The sequence below is a fragment of the Thunnus albacares genome, chromosome 5 (genome assembly GCF_914725855.1).
Source record: "Thunnus albacares chromosome 5, fThuAlb1.1, whole genome shotgun sequence".
Taxonomy (NCBI): domain Eukaryota; kingdom Metazoa; phylum Chordata; class Actinopteri; order Scombriformes; family Scombridae; genus Thunnus; species Thunnus albacares.
In genome coordinates, this window is record NC_058110.1 from 21,009,910 (window position 1) to 21,032,493 (window position 22,584).

The 22,584-nt window shown below is 38.4% G+C and overlaps 1 protein-coding gene across 1 annotated transcript in view; it reads right to left on the minus strand.

The window, feature by feature from the left end:
- Nucleotides 1–2,495, minus strand: part of opn7b (opsin 7, group member b) — a 66,922-nt gene extending 64,427 nt beyond the window's left edge. Inside the window, exon 1 of the mRNA XM_044350361.1 lies at nt 2,236–2,495. The gene's annotated coding sequence lies outside the window, so the exon portion shown is untranslated. The remainder of the gene's footprint in view (nt 1–2,235) is intronic.
- Nucleotides 2,496–22,584: the final 20,089 nt, after the last annotated feature.

A 22,584-nucleotide genomic window follows, 5' to 3' on the forward strand; every position in this document is an offset into this window, starting at 1 on the left:
CTTGTTTTATCTGACCAACAGCCCAAAACTTTTTAAACGGAGAAAACCAGCAAGAAACCTGCAAGCGTTTGGCATTTTACTTCATTACTTCAACTTAAAAACCATTCACGATAAATTTTCTGCCCATCGAGTAATTTCTTAATAGTTTCTTCACTCGGCGTATGTGATCGAGCATCCTGGACTAGAAATCTAAAATACAATGCATCTGTAATGTTGCCAGTTTGTTGCATGTCACCCTTTCTCTCTTCCCATGTATTTTTCTACTGCAAACAAAGTTTTGTTGTTGAAACAAGATTCTTCTCATTATAACGAGAAAACTTTCTTGTTGTATTGTGTTAAAACAAGAACGTTACGCAGACCTGTGTTACATACACAACTTTGTCTTTTGTGTTGATGTACCATTTTACTCAGTGCAGTCTCTGCTACTGCTGATATTTTATTACAGGATGCTTTAGTGGTCCCGAACATCATATGAATCAAAAAATATTTTGGCACAGAGCAGTAGGCATTACATATTTCCTCCAGTAATACTAGCAGCAGTGCTTGACAAAGCTTGGTCTCTCATGTTGGATATCGGATGTGAGCTGCTTAATTATTATGGCTGGTCAGGCCAGTGTAGAATATCAGCAGCATAGGATGTTTGTATATCTGGTCCTAGACCAATTAGGGGCATATATCCTCTCCAAATAATGAGACATATGAGCTTGTGTAACTGAGGTGTCATCCAACTCTAGTCCTGTCATTCATGCTGTAACAATCAAATTTACTATCATATAAGTGGTTCAGTCTTTTCAGTCTGAAATGTTTGCGCTTGAGCAATGAGTATATTGTATAACGATTTCTTCTTAATGAGATGAAATTAGACAACACAATGCCTGCAAGGCAATCAGTGATTTTTGCGCTTAGATTCATGCTTTTGTGTTATACAACAATTTATGTTGGTAGCATGAAAACTAAGCAGAATCAATTATATGAATCAAATTAACATCTATTCAGTTAACTAATCAACTAAAGCATATTTTCAGAATGAAATAATTATCCTTAGAATGACTTAAAGAGGCATTCAAATGCTCAAAAGCTGCTGATCTGTTATTTATTAGCTTGAAGAGGTTAAATGTCATTATATATAGCATATTAATGCCCATGAAGTAGCTCCATACTTATGTCAAGTGTCATGATAAAGTATGCAATTTAAGTTCATAATTAATGAGATGTAAAAGCAGAACCAAAAGACACACACAGTATAAAGTGTTTAAGTGTGAAGCAGAGATGGAACTTCAGAGAGTGCTTCAGATATTTATGGTTCACATTTCAAAAGGAAACATGTATATTTAGGAAAGCTACCGAGGGAGACATTTGATTATGCCAATTTGTGTTTTTATGAGCCTTGATTAGACGCACATTCACTGCAACCCCCCTTTTCTTAGTGGAGGAGCGACAGGCAAGCGCAAGTCACACATGGAGCAGGGAACCAATTTATTGCCTGTTGATTAGCATTTTAAAACAGTTTATATAGTTTGAAAACCGCTTCCTATGAAGACTACTAATTTACTGCTACATCTGTGTGAAGAAATAAACGCTTAATGTACAATGTATGCCAATCTAATTAAGTTTGTTTAGTGTACATGGACATGAGGGGAGCCTGTTATGTCATGACTAATGCAATCCGCATGACAAATTTCAAGTAACTGTCACTCAATAAACTGTACTGCACAAACAGAACCTAGCTTGGATTCAGTTAACCTCCTGAACAAGTGTACTTTTTGGAGGTTCAGACTTACAGATGAATAAAAACTTATCACAAAAATCTCTGAAAGCCATATGAAAATAATCAGCCCACTGCCTTTGACTGCTGCAGCACTGTGAGGCGAAGACAGATAATAACGTTATGCACAATAATTACATAGACACAAGAGCTGGGAAGAGATAGCACAGGGTTCAACACTTGATATGGGCAAGTCCATCAGTATGTTTGCACACACAAAGCCGGTCAGAACAGACACAATAAACGGTGAAACTAGGTCCTGGGACAAAGGCAACATCATATAATGTGGTTTACATTCAGTTTCACAGTTTCTTACTTTTCTAAATGTACCATATATTAACTAAACATGCTTATATAATAAAACTCTCATTGGGTTAGTTATTTTTTAATTAGCTTCTGAGAACAAAAGTATACAGAATAAGTCCCACTAAAACCCTGTTTGAAGTAAATAAAACACTTTTTCTGCTTACCTTAATGAGAGGGTATGCCAGAGCTGGCTGGAGATCATGGGTGTCGAGTCGAGTCCAGAGCGAAGCTGGTCAAACCTTCACCCTTGTGTGGCCGCACCATAGCCAGGACAGTTGAACACGGGACACGGTGCAACGCTGTAGACTTCTGCGTAGCCACTGGGAAAGTCTGGCGTGTACTACGCACTCGAGTGCTCGCTCACACTGCCACTGAGTGAGAGAATCCACTCACACTCAGCAGCAGCCTAACAGCTGTGCTCAGGGAGATCCAAGAGGCGACAGATAAAGAGAGACGTGCTGCTGCCTTGTGCTGCTGGTCTCTCCTCTCTGTCTGCAGCTCCCACTCTCTCTCTCTCTCTCTCTCTCTCTCTCTCTCTCTCTCTCTCTCTCTCTCTCTCTCTCCCCTCCACCCTACACCCCCCAGTCCCCTCTCTGCTGCTCTGCTCTCACTCACTCTTTCTCATGCACACATGCATTCTCCACACTGCATCTCCTCTCTCTCTCTCTTTCTCTCTCTCTCTCTCTCTCTCTCTCTCTCTCTCACACACACACACACACACATGCACACACATTTCTGTCAGTCTCAGCCTTTCACTGTATGCTCCAGATTATTTTCTTCACACAGCATGCTCTCATTGTAGTTCCCCCACGTAGAATGTCTTTCAAAGGGTTTTAAAATCTCAACCAGTCTTTTTTTTATTGGTACACTTAACTGTCAATTCCTTGTTTAAATGACTGGAGTGCTTTTATTCTAACATTTTCACCTCATGCACCCTCTTGAAAGTATCTCACCACAATGCACAATCCTCAGTGGACCCCTAATAATAATTTTAAATGTTGGACTACATACAGTTTACAGGAGAAAGATAGAGGCACTGAAAGGAGAAAGACCAAGAGATGAGAGACCAAGACAGAAAGATAACAGTGAGGAGGCAAAAAGGGATAATGACATGACACAAAATGGAGATCTGGATGTGGAGAGTTCTGCAGGGTGGGGTTGAGACTGGGGCACGGGTTTGGCTTTGAAGTGCAAGTGAAAGCAAAATGTCATGGTTAATCTTCGCTAGCGAGTGCAGCTTGTTGCCACCAGCAAAGGCACACTGGTGTGTGTACCCTTGCTCCCTAGTCCATTCGAATACAATTTCACAACACACTGGAAGATCTAGTGGGAGCATTATTCATAAGGAAAACAGAAATGAAAGACTTCACATTAGTCTTCATTCATTAGTTGCACCAAAGGAAATGGATGAATGTGTGACCTTAAAGAATGTAATTCATGTATGCAGTATAATGAAAATGGTAGCACTTTTGCATTCATTCATGTATGTATTTGAATGTAGAAATATGCCTTCATTCAGTGCAGAGCTGTGTAAGAGGAATAAATCAGAGGGAGATGAAGTGAGGGGTGGAGGCAAAGCAGCAGCCAATCAGAATTTACATAATCCTGTTTGATCTAGATCATATTTTGGTAGCTATAATACACTATCAATACCATGAGAGGCTATATTCATACAAATACCACAATGGTAGTTTTATATTTTCACACATTTTAGTAATATCACTTACCAATAAAGGCAACATCATCATGTGTCACATTTATGAATCTCTTAAACGCTAAAAAATACATCAACATATTGTCCAATGCAATGAACAAAGGATAATACATTTATGGAGGATTTTTGTAATGTTCATACCTTTGCAGCATGTAAAATAATCAACCCTCTGTCTGTCTGCACTGCCTTTGTGTCCCGTCTCTCTGTTCCACAGCACCATCTGCTTAGTCTTGGACAGGATACCCCGATGTTTGCCTGAATCAGCCATAAACATGGACAGCCGTAACAGAAACACACCTGGTGAAAAGACTGACATGCTGCTTCCAGCAACAGAAATATGCACAAGACAATACAAGGACAAACTGATCAAACAACATTCAAATATATAATTTTTTCCTCTCCTAAATTGATGCTTAACTTGATCTTGTTTAATGGTGTTGTTTTTGAAAATGTGTGATTGTGTTTTTATACTGTGCTCCTTCCTTGACAATTATACACAAATATAATTATTATTATCACAGAAATGGTGTCATGGTTGGTAAGTAAGCTGTACTGTATGTTAGATTCATGTTTAGAGAGTAATGATGACTTCTTGGCAACAGAATGTGATGGATGAAGTGATCAGAGACACTCTGGCTATACTTGCCATGTATCATTAGTGCAATATTTGGTCAGTTATTTTGTTTAATGTATTGATTATTTGGTCATTTCTGATTCTTAGTAATTCTCAGTGCACACACAGTGGCATCCCATGCAGTATGAGCAGAGGCAATGAAGGAAATGTAGCTGAAAACATATGCTTGGATTAATCATATTGGAGAGGAGTCAAATCAGTTCTCAGTTTACTGTATTGATTTAAAAAGCCAAAATCTAATTTTTCACTAAAAGTCTATGGGAAAGATTTACATTTCTGCCTTAACAGGAGTTGTGACGCTGTGTGTTTAGCACAGTGAAGAGGAATCCAACTGACGCAGACCATCCTCCTCCCATCGCCCTCTGGCCATCTCTGCTGTATCTTGTGACCCAGTGTGACCGCTTGAAAGAATCTCGTTTACAATTACACTCCGCATTTGAGCAGACAAGACCAAATGCTCAAATGCGCAGCACAATTACACACAAAATCATTGCAAAGAGGTGAATTGACGTGAATACGCGTCCGCACAAGTTGAAAATGTTTCAACTTGAGCCAAAAACTTGCGCGTATCACCAGACTTTATGAATGTACTTCATAAATGTACAGAGATGAAAGAGGCGAAAAGGGGGGAGACTGGAGGGAAATGACAGAGAAGGCAACTGTCCATCTCCGCTGTGTCTTGTGACCCAATGTGACCGCTTGAAAGAATCCTGTTTACAATTACACTCTGCATTTGCGCAGATAAAGACCAAATGCTCAAGTGATGACAGATGCAGATAGAATTTAAAAATAATTTTTTTAACGGCAACTTTTACATCGTGTTCAGATAAAATGCGAAGTGAATTTTTTGTGTGGTAAGATTACATAAATCAATGCAAAGATGTGAATTGATGTGAATACGCATCCAGGTGAGTTGAAAGATTTCAACTTGAGCAAAAAATTTGAATTATGAATGTACTTTATAAACATACAGAGATGAGAGAGGGGAAAAGGAGAGAGACTGGAGGGAAATAACAGAGAGAACCTTGTGAGTTCATTCAGATGCTGAATAGAACACAAACACGGTCAGTGTCTTCTGTTACTAGCTAGCTGACAGCTAATGTACAGTAATGTATTTTGGCTGTTTGGGGTGAATAAATACAAATACGATCTCACGTTCAAACTCGCACAAGTAAGTAAATTTGGTCTGAACACACCATTATAGGGATGCCCCCTGAAACCCAGTTCTAAACTGGAACTGGTTCTATAATTTTAAGAACTCAAGGTATTTTTAAGGTCGGTTCTTTTATCTCGTAAACTTTATTGCTGCTGCTCTAGAAAGATTTAGTTATATTTAAAGTATAAATAAATTCTAATCCTGTTCTGAATTTATTCTTTTTTAAAATAGCATATTTAAAAAAATATATATCTTTAGTAATGAAAAAGAACCGATAAGTGTATTGGTAAAGAACCAAACCGATAAGGAGTATTGATAAGAGTAGTAGTATCAATAAAATCCTAATGATACACCAGCATCCCAATTAGAAATTAATCAGCAACTATTAACAGTCATTTTTGCCTTTTTTTTTTTTTTAGCTAAAATACCATGGTTTCATTTTCTCAAATATGAGGATTTGAAGCTTTTCTGCGTCATACATGATAGTAAACTGAACAAAACAAGACATTTGAACATGTCACCTTTGTGCTATGGAAAATTATAACGCTAATTTTTCACTAATTTCTGACATTTCATAGACAAAACAATGAATCGATTAATAAACAAAAACTGAAAAAAAAGAAACAGTAATAATGAAAATAATCATCAGTTGCAGTCCTGATCCCAATGTACATATTTTTGTTAATTAATAAATAGACCAGCCTTTACTTTTGTTGCACCAGTAAGAGAGCAGTGTACACTATGTGTCTCTACTTCATGATTACTAATTCCAAGGCATCTTCCTCGTCATCATGCATCATCAAGGCCATCAACATGCATAATCATGACGATCCTCCCTTAAATGTACATATATCCATAAAGGAGAATGCACATATCACTGATCACATGTAGGCTGAGTCTCTGATGACAAACTGCACTCCCAGGCTACAGTGCCTTTTGATAAATAACACACATCTCCAGGTGCAGAATGCGTGTAAAAAGGAGGCACAAATGGCTTATTAAATCTAACTAGCAGTTTTTACACACTGTGCACATCTGGACTCAGTGGTCCACAAAAAAGTATAGCCTTATGAGGGCTTGCTTCTGTATTAACACCAGCGGCACAACAATCTTATCAGAACTGAGCTATTAAAAGATTCTCCATCTAAATTTTTTTAAAGCTGTAATTTTGGTAGCAGTATGATAATGTTATGGTTTAGGTTTGTGGACCAATTTTAATCAGTATTGTTGTTTCAATATACAAAATTATCATCTCTAATGCTAATACTGATACTACTACTAGTGCTTGCAGTCTGAATGAAGGCTGTAAATATCCCATACCATTCCTGGCTGTCAGGATAGTACTGGGACTTTCTGTGTGGACATGATAAGCGTAATGAATGCACTGCTGGGAGTTCACTTAACTTGTTAAATTAAGTTACTAAATAAACATGATCAGCATATCAGCAGACTTCCCAGCATGCATTGTTTAAGAGTTAAACCACTCCAGAGACTATGGCTGCAATGATTATTTTCACGATCGATTAATCTCCTGACTATTTTCTCAATTAATCAGCTAATTGTTTTGTCTATAAAATGCCAACAGCCCCAAACCCAAACATAATCAGTTTACTATCATGTAGGATCACATGAGAAGCTGAAACCAGCAAATCTGGGGGCACTTTTGCTCAAAAAATGACTTAAAATGTTTCGATTATTGAAATAGTTGCTGATTAACACCCTGTCAATTCCTGTTTAATCGACTGATCACTGCAGCTTTACCAGAGACCCTTCTTTTTTATACTTTGAAAAAAACATACATGATGGAAACTTGGTGTGTGTATTTTCGTACTTTTTTTTAGTACTTTTCTTTCTGTTCATGGTACTGAAAACATTGCAAACCACGATGGAAGTTAGTATTGAATTAATTCCCTACACTTATACTTTGCCAAAGCCCCTGAGAGCAGCCTCGCATGTTAACTTGTTTCTGGTACAAAATGGCTCAAACTGCTTTCTTTGTGTTCTTTGTGTTAAATGAAAAACTGACTCTTCAAACGGAGAAAAAGGAAAAGGAAAGCATATCTGATTGTGACCTTTTGTCAGAGTGACTGCTCAGCTGTTGAATCAATTTAGTACCTTTACCTTATTGAACTCTAAAGTTGAATTTAGAGCTGCAACGATTTGATTAATCCATTATTTGTCAACTGTTAAATCAATTGCCACCTATTTTGATAATCAATTAATTGTTTGGAGTCATTTTTTTAAGAAAAAAAAGTCCTTAATCTCTGATTCCAGCTTCTCAAGTTTGAATATTTCTGGTTTCAGTGAACTGAATAGCTCTTGGTTGTGGACTGTTTGTCAGGACAAAACAAGACATTTGAAGACATCACCATGGGCTTTGAGAAACAGTGATTGACATGTTTCACAATTTTTCTGACATTTTATAAACCTAAACTAAATAAAAATAATTGTTAGTTGCAGCCCTAGTTGAATTCACTTATCTCAGTTAATTTTACATTTTCACATCTCGAGACGACTTTGCACTAATTCTTTAACTTAAGTTCAGTTAACTCACATTTTTGAGGCAGCAAGGGAACTTACATTTCTACGTTGAACCAGCTTAAAATGTATTACACTGACCCTTGAAATCAATACTGTTGTGGACTCAAGAAAACATTTCTAATCACTTATTTATGTTGATTTAGTTTAGTTTAGTCATAGAGACCTATTTATATTACACTCAGCGTACCAATGATAACAATATGGCAGCACAGTGGCCTCCCATTGAAAGTTTCTGAATGGCATTGTCAGCTATTTAGGTCTGTATGATGTCATGAGCTATATACAGTAGCTCTATAATGTGCCGTATATCTATGCTAAGCCATGCATGGTTGTCTCAGGAGGGTTTCAATCATCAGGCATCACCCCTAAAGCTTATACTGCAACCTTCAGAGGGCTCTGTCTGCATAAATAGATCTATGGTTATACCACACAACAATCATCATCATCATCATCATCATCATCATCATCATCATCATCATCATCATCATCACATTCCTGGAAGTATGACCTTCCTCATTCTCTGTCTCTCGCTTTGTCTCTCTAGTTTTCCCTCACTCTCTCTCTGTCTTTGTCTCATTCTTGAGTTAGCGAAAGCAAACAATTTGATATGTGGGTCAGGGCTCTGTGTTTTATTTTATGAAAGCCAGGAATAAAGGAAGGACTCACAGGAATAGAGGGAGTAAGAATTGTTTTGTACAGAGAGGAGAAAGGAGGAGAGTCACATGTCAGTACACGTTGAACTGTAACTAATCAATCATCCTTGTTTCTCTCATAGCAGGAATTCAATAGGACACATGCAGGTGTGTTTCCTATGATGTTGTCATGAGGATGTTATCGAATAACCCATGTGACTTAAAATTGTTCTCACACTGACAGATGTGAAAACACGAGGATTTAATGTGTATCTGCACATTCTGGCAGGTCGAAGCTTGTTTAAATTATCATCAAACGTGGATCATTTTTAGAAAGGTCATGTGCTTACTGAATGTACTGAATGATTCAAATACCTAGTGCAGGTTTTTAATGTGGTATGAAAAGTGTTCAGGTAACACAATAAGGTCACATTAATTAACATTAGCTAATGCAGTATTACACATTAACTAACAGTTAATACAATAATAAGCATTACGTTACTGTTAACAAATGTCTCTTGTTAACATTTAGTAAGGGTTTATATGTTAATTAAGGCACTAAATATTAGTAAATGGTTGATAAAGATGTATGTCATGAAGTTCACAGCTAAGCCATTTCATTAAGAGAAAACTGATTGTTTTTATAAATGTTTATTTAAGGGTAATGATTGTCCACTTACTTGTCCATCCTCCAACTAATGACTTATTTTTGGTAAAGGTTGAGATCAGTGGACACACTCCATGGTCTTCATGTAGAGGTTTGCTCGTTGCTTTATCTTCATGTAGCCTTATAGCCTAACCTATGAATTGTTTTGCATGTTATACTGTATAAGCATGACTTAACCATAATTGGCTATTAATTAATGTTCTTTATGACCCTTATTGTAAAGTTGAATTCCTTTAGTAACACTTCATAAATGCATTAGAGTGCTGAATAAGCATTACTTAACCATAATCAACCATGCATTAATGCTCTTTGTGAACCTTGTAAATTTGAAATAGTCACACAGCTATTAAACTTTAGTGAAACATTTCAAACTGAAAATCAATTCGTTATGACAACCATCTGTTATCAACATGATTCATTTCAAATGTGTGAGGGGATCTCTGAAAACGGGGACCATATATTTTACTACATATGTTCTGCAACATAACTAAGTAAGACATTACAATTTACATAGTAAGTAAACTGAAACTGTACTGTAAAAGAAAGTCATGTTTAAACCCATGGTATTACAAAGTCCTTACCACATCCTTTCATCAAAATGGATGTTTTCCTTTTCCATGCAATATAGACAAACTTGTGCTATATGTTCCATAGCGTTACTAAGTAAAACATGATATTTTATTGAATAACATTGAAACGGGAAAGCTTGTGATGTAAGGATCATAAAATGAATGTGATAATAAAATGTAACAATATGTACCAACACAAAGCTTAAATTATTGTTATATGTAAATATATAATTATTATATATGGATTATATATTATTATTATTATTATTATTATTATTATTATTATTATTATTATTATTATTATTATTATTATTATTATTATATATGGATTCAAAGAGACAACTCCCTACTGTAGCACTTATATTCAATTTAGGCTATGATGCTACTGTGTTTACTTACTCTGAGGAGTAAATATGAAAAGATTGAGTGGTTAACGAAACAGTTGGCAGGTTTATGCATTCAGTGCATTCAACATTTCTCCAACAGTTTACAGAAATTGAAATAACCCCCCCCCCCCCCAATGAAAAGAGCTCTTGTAATCAAAAATGATTAAATTAAATCAAATGTACTTAGTGTCTCTCTTTTTTTTCCTTAAATGTCTCTCTCTCCAGGTAGGATTAAGGTGTGTGATTCCTTATCTGGCACTCTTCTGCAAATCTGTTGTGTCAGTCCTGCAGAATGGATCTGAAGCAGCTGCCACACTGCTTCCAGGTTTGTTACAGCAAAGGGTTAACTCCAAGCTACAAATCCAGGCTCATCAAAAAACCAATCTGCACGTACAATACAGAATAAATCAGATAAATCATCATACAGTCTATTTTCAACTGAGATCTCACCCACTTCCTCAAAACTCAATTTCACAACCCTGTTGTCTAGGGATTTTTCCAATAATTTCATAGTATTCCACCAAAAATCAACTTCATCTGGTATCAGTAAAGCAAGGCATTGCTCATATAAATGAAATACATTTCCCACATGTCTCATATAACATAGTATCATAATCCCTTTAAATAGGATCTGACAAAGCAGAATAACTTTTGCAGAAATTAGACAAGCATAACTACATTCAACATATTATCATGAATACAACTTATAAAAATACATTTGTAGACTCTATGTACATCCAAAATACTTTGTAGTACTGTTCAAAATACTGTTTAAAATACTCTGATTGGTTTTATCTTAATTTCATGCAAATTAATTGAATTGCTCATATTCTTCTAAGCTAGCAAGATGCTATGCTATGAACTATGCTACTAGTGCAGGCTAATTCAACTCACTTGAGCTTCCAGAGTAAGTATGCTTGTCACAATAATTGCGTTATCAACTTATCGTACGATATATGGACATGACCTTGATCATTTTTGCTGACCTCAGTATTGTCCATTGTGTGTTTGTTTACGATACTATAAATTATATTGTATGTGTGTTTGTTTGCATAAGAATGTCACCAACATTTTAGCCGACATAATGCCAGAATAAACTGCATGATTTATTGTGTGTGGTCTATCTATTTGAGGTAAATAAGCTGTCTGCCTGTTTCCACAGGCAGGCAGTTTACTTGTAACAATGGTCACAAAAATAGGAAAAGTTGGCAACGGGTAGGAAGACAAATAAGGCAAAAAATAGTTCAAAAGCAGTTAGGCCAGTTGTGCACAGGTTGGCAACAAGCAAACAAATTTTGGCAAGCAACAAGCTAATGGGAAGCTGCAGGAAAGCAGAGTAATCTAAAACACTAAGACAAAAAGGCAAAATGGGCAATTTGGTACAGAACAGTAGACTACAATATAGCAGACAAACCTGAGTGGGAAACCAGGAGACTGGACTCAAATGCAACAACAGGACTTGGCACGTAGGCTTTAACAGGCAATGGTAAAAAAAGAAATGAAGAATGGTTTACAATCTGCAGTGGACGGGGAGATTAACCAAGTCCAAAAGACTGAGGAAGACAGGAATTAGGCAGGCATAGGTGGGCAACAGGCACACAGGTATTAGACAGGTAACAGGCTCAAAGTAAGACATAAAGGCAACAAAGATGATGTGGCAAACTTAAAAGTGTCCTTTATTGCAATAACACTATTCATTGAACTGCACCATCCGACAAGCATTGATGGGTGCACATCCAGCAGATGCTCAGCAGTTATTTTGTGCACTGCAGAGTTGAGCTTTCAGATCAACTCAAAATCAAGACTGGATTCATTTCACAAACCACACTCTAGTCACGGCAATGACGAGTTTGAGTGTCAGTTTGAGTCAAATCTCACAGAAGCACCTTATCTGCTCAGCCGACTGAAACAAAGTGATTAATGACTAATTGAGTTTTACAACTTGACAAAGTGATAACAGTGACCTTGGGCTCCAGTAAACAAGCAGTGCAGTAAAGGAAAGGGCCTGTGTATCTGGTATGAACAAAATATTATAAAGTGGATTCACATTCTCTAAATTTATAGCTGTTTTTGTTTATATCACTTGTTTATCATTGTTCTTTACTTACAATGATATATATATATATATACACACATATACATATACATATACACACACACACACGTATATATATATATATATATATATATATATATATATATATATATTGTATATTGACTAAATGCACACAAGCATGTCTTGCTTGGCAGGGTACATACTGTATGTGCTCTGATAGACAATCCTATAAAGCCCGTGCTGTCTCTTTACACATAAATTCCATCATCCATGATAGCCTCTAGGCCATATTGACTTTGAACACATCAAGCATATTCTCTGTATCACTAATAGCTTTCTACACTGAAAACTGGTTAGACTGCATTCTATCTATAGCTTTGGTTTTGCTTTATTCATATTACATCTGCAAATTAGTTGGATGAAGGTTAAATACTTAAAATCAACTTCTGATGGCAATGTGTGACCTATTGTATAAAGTGGCTGAAGTTTAAGATATGAGGTGGCTAATGACTGGGAAGGGGTGAGCCTATAGTTTTGCTTTTGATCTCATTTAGGCTTTTAGTAATGATTTTCTATGAACTGTTTCTATGCAACAGCAGACCTTTTAAAAACAGGGTGAAAAGAGACGAGAACAAAGTTAGGTGAAATTAGGCCACACAGTAACGATGAGATTCACATGGTTTATTATTCTATTTGTGCAAGATTTCATATTCTGTGAAAGCGTATCTATCTTGAAGTGAGAACTGTGGGGGGAGGCAACCTGATTGGTGATAAATCACAGTTTTGCAGCTGACTGCCTTTAATCTTTTCTTATTGTCTTTATTTCATTTCATTTGACCCTCCCCCGTGTTGTATTGACTATGTTTGATTTGACTTTCCACGCCTCCTTCACATGTGAATTTTATTTTTCCATCTTGCCCCTCAGGCAGATAAAACTGCATTATGTCCTCCACTGCCTGCCCGCTCCACTTAGTACTCCTCCCTCCTCTCCCCCTCGTGGTAGCATTTCACATCTAATGTCACTCATTCATACAACCGACCTGGGTCCTCCTTTAGTTTGTTCACGCCATCATTCAATCCTAATAGACTCAAAATGAATTAAACTGTTCCCATTCATCTTCCTGTCTCTAAGTGCATCTTAAAAAGCCCCAGGCACCAAAAAATAATTCAAAGGTTTAGGGAATGCTTGACCATTTCCATCATATGTTGACTTAATCTACGGTATATGTTGAGCTATAGGCGCTGCCATTCTCCTTTTGGTATGCTGTAGTGTAAACATGAAAGAAAATCAAAATTTGCCCGATTGGCTTGACAACATGTCACATTGAAAATCTCACAATATCTGCTGGCTGGCTGAATTAAAAACTAGGGATGTTCATTGAAGAAAAGTGACAAAGGCATCGGTTGAATAAAGTCTCTTTCAGTTTTCCCAAATTATATTTCATTATATTTCAAATTATATTTCTTTCAGAGAAAGAAAGAGAGAGAGAGAGCGAGAGAGAACACAAGAGATGATGAGTTACAGAGAAAATTAAAAAGACTTAATTTTATTGGGGTTACTTACTTTCGTAGGGCACCCTGATGAAGGCAAGATAACCAGAAAGGTCTGGTGAAGTGAATAAAATATGGTGTTCTGGAGTTGTGCTTTGTGTTTTGATTTTGATGGTTATACTGAATTAAAAATAAGAAAAGATAAAACTCAAGAATCAGGTAAACATGCACTGCTGACAGACATCTGGAATTTCAATGCAATATCACACATTTGATATAGTCTTTTTAAATTTTCTATAAACTGCTACATTGCACAGTTCTTCGACAAGCAATGTCTTTCTACACTTCTATTCATCGATGAACTGCCAGAGCAAATCTCAGAGGGAAAATTTCAGATGACGTTATTGGATTCAACCTCACAGCTCACAGCACAGTTTGATGCATTCCATTAATAATGTTTTTTCACCTCAGCAGCTTAAAAGTTTTGTATGTTATCAGGTTCCAGTCAAAAGAAAACTTTGGCAGTATATGCAACTACAGATATTGCTTATAAAGCAGCATGTTGTTATGGAGGTCAATATGTTTACTGGTCAATGCATGGATTTGGCTGCAAATCCCAAAATAATGGACTGTAAGTATATTTTCAGATAGAAAATGAAATTGTGTGCCGCTGAAAAAGGATATTTGTAACAGGCTTTCTGGTGTGACTCAGAGGTTTTTCTCGAGATCACCTCAAGTTAAAGTCAAGTGGGGACTTGTACCCTCTGCTGCAGTCTTCTATACAGTTAGCAGCGTGTTGACAGGTTTTACAGCTACAAAATGATAAAAAATGATGTTGGGATTCACACTCTGCTGGCCTGCCACTGAAGCAAAAAGATGAGGATTTTGTTTTTGTTTGTTGTTTTCAGTATCTCAAACCAACCAAATATAAATGAATATAAAGAAATAAAAAGCTGTTAAATGGTAACTGTATGAACAGAGGATAGGATTGTGGTGCATGTATTGACCAGTGGCTATGAATGAAAAAAAAGCACAAAGTGACAGTACACAATGTGTCACAGCTCACTGGACCAGGGTCAGTATCTCTAGGCATAACCAGCATCATGTTACAGCAACACTGTCAGCTCCATCAAAGAACAATCGACAACATCGACCAAAGTTTACCTCACACCTAATAACTTGTATGCATGTATGAATTTTTGTCATTGTTGGCAGCTTCACAAGTCATCCACTCTGTCACACATTCAATCAACCAGCCTGTGGCCTTAGCAGTCAACAAGCCAATCGACTCCTGTTCCCCAGTTGGTTTGTCACCCTGTTTTCTCATTATCTAGCCATTCTGCTTCAAAGTCAGTCTCTCTCTGTTTCTCTGCCTCACAGCCTTTCTGTGGCTCCGCACAAGCTAGTCACTCTGTTTCTAATAGTCTAATAGTTGTCTGCTCTGATAACTCCTTCCAACACATTCTCCATCCCATGGCTCACCTTCAGCCTCTGTTCCCAACATAGCTCACTTCCAGTACTTTTGTACAGTACCAAACTGTACCTCTTGTCTCCCCATGAGATTACTGTGCTGTAAATGAGACAGATAGCTTCTTTATTCTCTAATTATTTCTCTCTCTCTGCCTCTTTGACTGACACAATCTTCCTTCTCTGTACATCAGCCTGACTTTCCAGAGCCTCTGTTCAAGTCCGGGCAGTTTGGGTACGGTCTGTATTTGTGTAAAATGTTTCACTTTTATAAAATGACTGTTGACATTTTATACAAGTCTTGTACACTGCCCCACTTTCACACTTACAAAGTCCTCAGCCCTGCCGAAATGTTTGTCACCATAATCATCCTCTCCAGGGGACTTAAATCTGTATCTGCTGGTGTCTTGACTGACACAGGCTGTGTCACAGGTGAAAATCATAGGCCATACCCAACAATCAGCAGCCAAGGCTGGTTTTACTAGATCTGTCCGTCGATCTCTCATTTTCCTCACTTTGACCACTGTTCTATTTCAGACCTTATTATTTGTGATGGGGATGGGGTTGTATGTATACGTTCCCTTGAAAATTTTCACCTGATTACTTCTCAGACTAGGATTATTGATAAGTCTAAAAACAACAACTGTTGTAGGAAACTTGATCATTGACATTATGAGGTAACGATTTGCTGACGAAAAGGAGAGTCTGAAGTTACTCTATATACCCAAGCATTACTGCTAAATAGGAGTGCTGTTTTTAGGGATTCAGTCACCACAGGTGACATCAAAAAGAGCAGTAAAGGGTAATAAATTCCCACTACAGACAAGTTCATATTCTGTCCACATGTTTGAAGTCCATGTAGGCTCAGTAGGCTCAGTATCTCTCTTTCCACTTTAATCTCTTCCATTACCTTCTTGTCTGTGGTGTCCGTTATATAGGGATTACCCTACCAGGGTCCAATTTATCATTTCCAAATAATAATGCATTCCTTCTCAGCAAGGCACTGTGCACTGTTGTTTTTACTGCTGTCACTTTTCCTTAACCACATGTTCTCCATTTCTCTCTAAATCTTTAATATTTAATCAGTCTTCCTACCCTTTGATACTTTGATATCATGTACTTACTTTCTATTTAGCATACATTTATCTCTTCTCTACATGTGTCAGAAACACTTACGGTCAGATGATATTGAATCCTTTTCTACATAAATGGTTTCAAAGATTGGCAGAATAGGCTCTGCTCCTGACTGTACTCCCCAATGAATCTAAGCAGCAGCATAAAATCCTGCTATATAGAGCAGAACCCGACAGGAACACCTCACTGAGAAACAGGATAAACAAAATGCACAAAGCAGGAGATTCCATTACCAAATAATTGTTAACAAATGAGTCAGTGTTGCCAAATATCATAATAACAGCATTGTGAAATTTGCAGATGACACCACAGTGATTGGACTGATAAATGACAACAATTAGGATGCCTACAGGGAGGAAGTGAGGGACCTTTCCATATGGTGAGATGAGATGAGATGAGATAATTTGAAATTAGGAAGTTAAACCACCAGTTTACGTCAATGATGTCCCTGTTGAAATTTGAATATCTTCAGATCATTAGGCAATCAGATCTCAGACTCTCTCTCCTGGTCTCTAAACACCAGTTGTGTCGTCAAGAAAGCACAACAAAGACTAAACTTTCTGCAATGGCTTAAAAAATATGGAATGTCCACAAAAACCCTGGACAATTTCTACTGGGCTACCATAGAGAGCGTCCTTACTGGAGGCTTTATTGTGTGGTTGGGCAGCCTGACTGAACAAGACCACAAACAACTGAGGAGGACAGTAAAAATGGCTTCAAAAATCATATGAACGTCACTGCCACAGATTATTATGAAGAACGCCAGCCACCCAGCACATGGTCTGTTCTCATTCCTTTCAGAGCTTGGAACAGCCACCTCAAAGACAGTTTTTATCCCCAGGCGGTTAGATTTCTAAACAGTGAGCACTTTATATGACTCATTATTATTTGTGGGATTTCCTACTGGCAGGTATGAGTAAGGCATAACAAAAAGCAGTGGCATATGAGTGACAGAAAGATTATTAGATTATAAAGACAGCCTCATTATCTAAATAAACATGATTAGTGATTGTCAGCTGACAATTGTTGCAAGGCTTCATCCCAAATCCTACCCATGTTAATAGCTTAAGATATCGGATATCATCACAATAGATTCTGTTGACAGCTCTCAGTCTCACTGAATTAATGTTAGCTAAAGTTATAATTTCACAGACCGACACACTGCTGCTCAGCCCTGAGTATCTGGAGATCCCGGTTAAGGGTGTTTTCAAACCCGCTGTGTTTTATTCGACTGAATCAGACTCTGGTTCGTTTTCCCCCTTGGTGCAATTTGTTTGGGCAGATCTGATCACAGCAATTGTACTGATTTGTGGACCAAAACAACTGCACCAAGACCCCTTGAGGAAGTGGTCTTGATCTAGTCCCAAGCTAATTCTGAAGCGTTTTTTTTAATGTAATGGGAACATGATATAACCTTGATCTGACCCAACTACTAGGTGTACTCTGCAGGTTTGAACTAAATGGTTCCTGTATTCAGGTGTGCTTTGCATACTGGGATGCAGATGAGTGAAATCAGCAATTGCTAGCAGCTAACCGGAGAGTGAATCGAGGTATGACGTGGACTAGCACATTAAAGTACATAACATTAGGACCTTCCCACTTGTGCTTACATTCTTGCTTCTGCCCCAGACACAACTCTTTATTCTCTCTAACAAACCATCTTTTGCTGAGCCCACTTGGCACACTTGCTTGCCCAAAATTACAAGCTGGGGATCCAAGAGCTCAACTGTTCCTATTGAGTAGGCACCTATACACATACAAAGCTGCAAATTTTTTTCAGTGTCTGTTATTTGCTTTGTGTCTATGCTGTCATAGAGGCAAAGCAAATATCAGACATTGAATATACTGTGAGGGGTACATAGGAGCTGAGGGTTCAGGTCATCGGTTATGGTTAGTTGCTCCTTTAACTGGCTTGCTTTTTGCTCTCTCAACCTCCCTCTTGTTACCCACTCTTCTAATCCCTTTGGTTGTGCATATGACCTTTCCCCCAAGCTCCCATCTCTCTCTATGTCTGCACCCTCACTCTGAAACTAAATAATTGGGAAAATTCACAAGGAAAGAGATAAATATTGTTTTGCCCTGCGGTTAATTAGGGATGAAAAATATCGGAAAAGTTCTTAACAGAGCAACTGAAGCATAGATAGAGGCCAGGAGGAAGACATCTAGAAGCAGTAATAATCCTCTGGTACTGATCAAGCATTACTATTAGTCATCCCTCATTATAATTTTTGCCTACCGGTTACTGACCCTTTTCCATCCTTACATCCCGGTAAAACAGTCCCATAGGTGTCCTGCCAGCCTCTGAAGTAAACAAGACTAGGTCAAAACCTAGTATATGGCTGGACTGTGTATGAAATGTTAGGGGGCTTTTAATTTGTACATTGCCTGGTACCATGAGACATGGATATCATCAGCATTTTTAAGATATTTGTTTTTATGTAAGTTTAAGTTTAATTATTTGTATAGCACTTCGACACAGTACTTGTAACTAAAGGTGCTATACACATAAGAAAAACATTAAAAACATACATTGTACTAGATTTTGGGTATAGACTATATATATGTGCTGTTGTAAGAAGGGTTGAGTTAAGATTTAGGTGTTTTATATATTATTTCACTTACCAACAATCCGTAAAATTGTTTTAATGCAACTATGTAACTATCAAGTTAATCATTGGCCAGACCAGCCATGGACCAGTCCGTGAGTGAGTGACTGAGTGAGTGATGAAGTTACACCATTGGTCGGCCAGCTCAGTGTTGGAGTTTCCGCACTGGCCATTGCTTTTTCAAAATGAATCAGTGCGAGATGATGGAAGTGGAGGACAGCAGTGCAAAACAGAGCGACTGTTTCCTGCTCTGAGCTCTGACGCTCTCAGTTGCAGTGTTAAATGCAGCGAGTCAACTTAACCCCTGTTTAAACAGACACATACCAGCGTCTCTGCCATCTCCTCCCCTACCTCCACTTGTTTTTTTTTAACTCAAACATAGTTTAACCGTGTCATGTGATATGCTATTTCAGTACTATGTGCATAACAGACAACATCTGTTATGCACATATATGTCCTCATGTTCGTATGTGTATACATGTCTGTCTTTGTGAAGCACTTTGGTGCAAACCCTGTTTGCTTTTTAAAGTGCTATATAATAAAATAAACCAACATTTATCTTCCAAAAGGAATTATATCATAAACCAAAATGCTACAGAGACATTAGAGCCAGCAGTAAATTGCCAAAGAGCTGCACAGATCAGTTCATCGGATCATTTTCTCCCCAGAATGACTGCTGCTGCAAGATGACTGGCTGGTCTCACCCGGCCAGCGGCTCCTCACATCTCCGAAAATGTTGCAGCGGATTTACAAACAGGCGTCATTTGGATAAACTGATCACATATTGGGAATATACATGGTTACTCTCTTGCCTAGAAAAAATATTAAATCTTAAGTGACATATTAACAGTCCTAGAGGGAAAATTATGACAGTCTGGCTCAAAATCTCCACCATGATGCCATTGCCCTCAGACATCTTTGTCGGACCACAAGGCATACTGGGTAATGTAGACCCAGCAAGGGCCCTCCTCTCCATGCCAAAATGCTGCTAGAAAGTTGAAACTGATAAAACAGAAAATTGAAACTAAAAACCAGTGACACTGAAAAAAAAACTGAGTGTAAAAAAAAAAAAACTGCCACTGAAAAAAGACAAACATGAAGAAAAAATCATGACATTGAAAATCTAATTATAATGCAAAAAATTTCAAAATAAAATAAGATAATAAGATTGTAATTTTTTTAATGTCCATATTTTATTTTTCAATGGAACTTTTTTCAGTGCCAGTACTTGTTTCAGTGCCAGTACAACTTTTTCCAATACAAGTGTTCCAATGCCAATGTTTCCTTTTCCAGTTCAGGTTTTGTAAGGTGTGTTATCATTTTATTCCTTCTTGGTGCTAGAGAAGAAGAGATCAACTGATCTTTAGAGCAAGTCTGTTCTCAAAATACTTGCAAGAAAGGACAAACACTATCAGATGCTTTTTTTTGCTATTCTATATATACAGTAGGCTATATAGAGATATTTATACAGTATATCTACGGTGTCTCCCTCCCTCTCCTGCAGTGCAAAGGTTGCCTAAGACCCTTGAGCTCCATACCTCCAAAGAGGGTAGAAATTGGATCCCATGGTTTAGGTGCAAAAGAGAGATTATCTGGGAGTACATCATCAGATAAATGATCAGTAAATTACTGCAATGCTGTGAAGCCAGCACAGGGCGCTGCAAAGTTCATGCTATGGTAAAGAAAAAATGAGCAATGAGCTGCTTCTACCTTCCTGCTGATCAAGAAGCAGACTTGGATAGGAACAGGCAAGCCTGAAATCTGTTGTGTCAAACAGAAGAGAGGAAAAGAAACATTTGCTGTGCTGAGAAATCAAAATGACAACACAGACGTCAAAGAAGAAGACACTGTTGCTGTTAATCCTACACCTGCAACTTGTCCTCTGTGTCTTACTTCATAGAGATAAACCCTCCTCCTGACTTGCTATATCTCCTACTTCAATTTGCTGAATTAGTTTTTGGTTTCTTGAGTGTTTTGTATGTTTTCCTTTCCCACTTGCTCTCCCTTCTCTATCACGTTCACTTTTTGCTTTTCTCTTTAACAGAACTACGTCTAAAATGTTTAACAACGCCTACCGCCTCTAAGCTCTATAAGCTTGGGCTCTATTCAACTCTATGGAGGCTGCCCTGACAAAAGAGCAGTGATGATATACTGTACCTTATACACTTTTCTCCATTGACACCAGGTGACAGCATAGCCAAGGATCACTTAGTCTGAAGATCATATATGACCTTGTTTTTGCCCTGTGTTAGGGCCCTTTCACACCTACCTAGTTTGGTCTGGACTTTTGCACTTTTCAGTTTGATCTCAACCAAAACTAAAGGTGTGAAACCTCTTCCAGACCACAGTCTAGACCAAACAGCCGAACCTTCGTCCGACGAAAAGAGGTGGTCTCAGTCCAGATCAAACTGAACCATGGTCACCTGATGTGAGTGAGGGGATTGACTGGAAGTGTGGCTGAGACAAGGGATAGGTCCAGAGACGAAAGCATGACACTTCAAAGACTCCAGGACCTTCAACAGGTGGATGAAGTCCAGTTTGAGCAGTTCCAGCTGCTGTTTTGTGATGTCATTCACTCCCACACAGACCACAATACGATCCAACTTCGGATGGTCCTGTCTAATCTCTTGGATTCTGCTGTTAATATCCTGGACCCTCACACCAGGAAAACAGTACATTTTTGCTGTCTTCATCCTGATATTACGGACTATGGAGTCTCCTATGACCACAGCTGTGAAGTGGGAAGATGAGAGGGCTGAGCTGGAACTGGCTGTTCTTCCAAAGGACTGCAGTGGTGGGGATGGAGGAGAGTGAAGCAGCACAGGATGCAGTGGATTAACCAACACCTTGAGGTTTCTTCGCAGAGCCGGAGTAACTGCTGGGGGGAAGGCAGGCTTCCTCTGGGGCATCAGACCAGCTGATCGCCCTGCAGTGTCCACAGGTAGGGGAGACCAGGGGCATCCCTTAAGTGGAGGAAACTCCTGTTTATCCAGGGCATTAAACCTGTCAGTAAGCTGGATGTCCCCAGATGGTAAGGTGGCGCAGGGACTCTTTCTGCCATGTTTGCTCCTGCAGATGGTCTTCCAGGGCTCCATTTTCTGGGGGGTAGAGCTGACCGGGCTTTCAGTTGAGCACCTACTTTGCTCCAAGGATCCACAGCCTGGGAGGGAGCTGGTTCCGAGCATGGCATGGTAGAGTCAAGTTCTCCTCCAGCAACAGTGGCATTGGCAGGGCCAATGCAAACCAGGGAACAGAGGAAATGTTCACCTTCTTTGATCCGATAAAGAGTGGATATTCTTTGCTCCAGTTCGGCGGTTTTCTGGCTGAGTCCAAGACAGCTCGCACACCAAGGCAGAGAGGTAAGTGCATGCTGGGCTGGCTAAATACATTGTCTTTTTCAGCTAAATGGTGAAGATGAGCTCACAGACTCACAGTCAGCCGTACAGTTTTACTCAGCTCA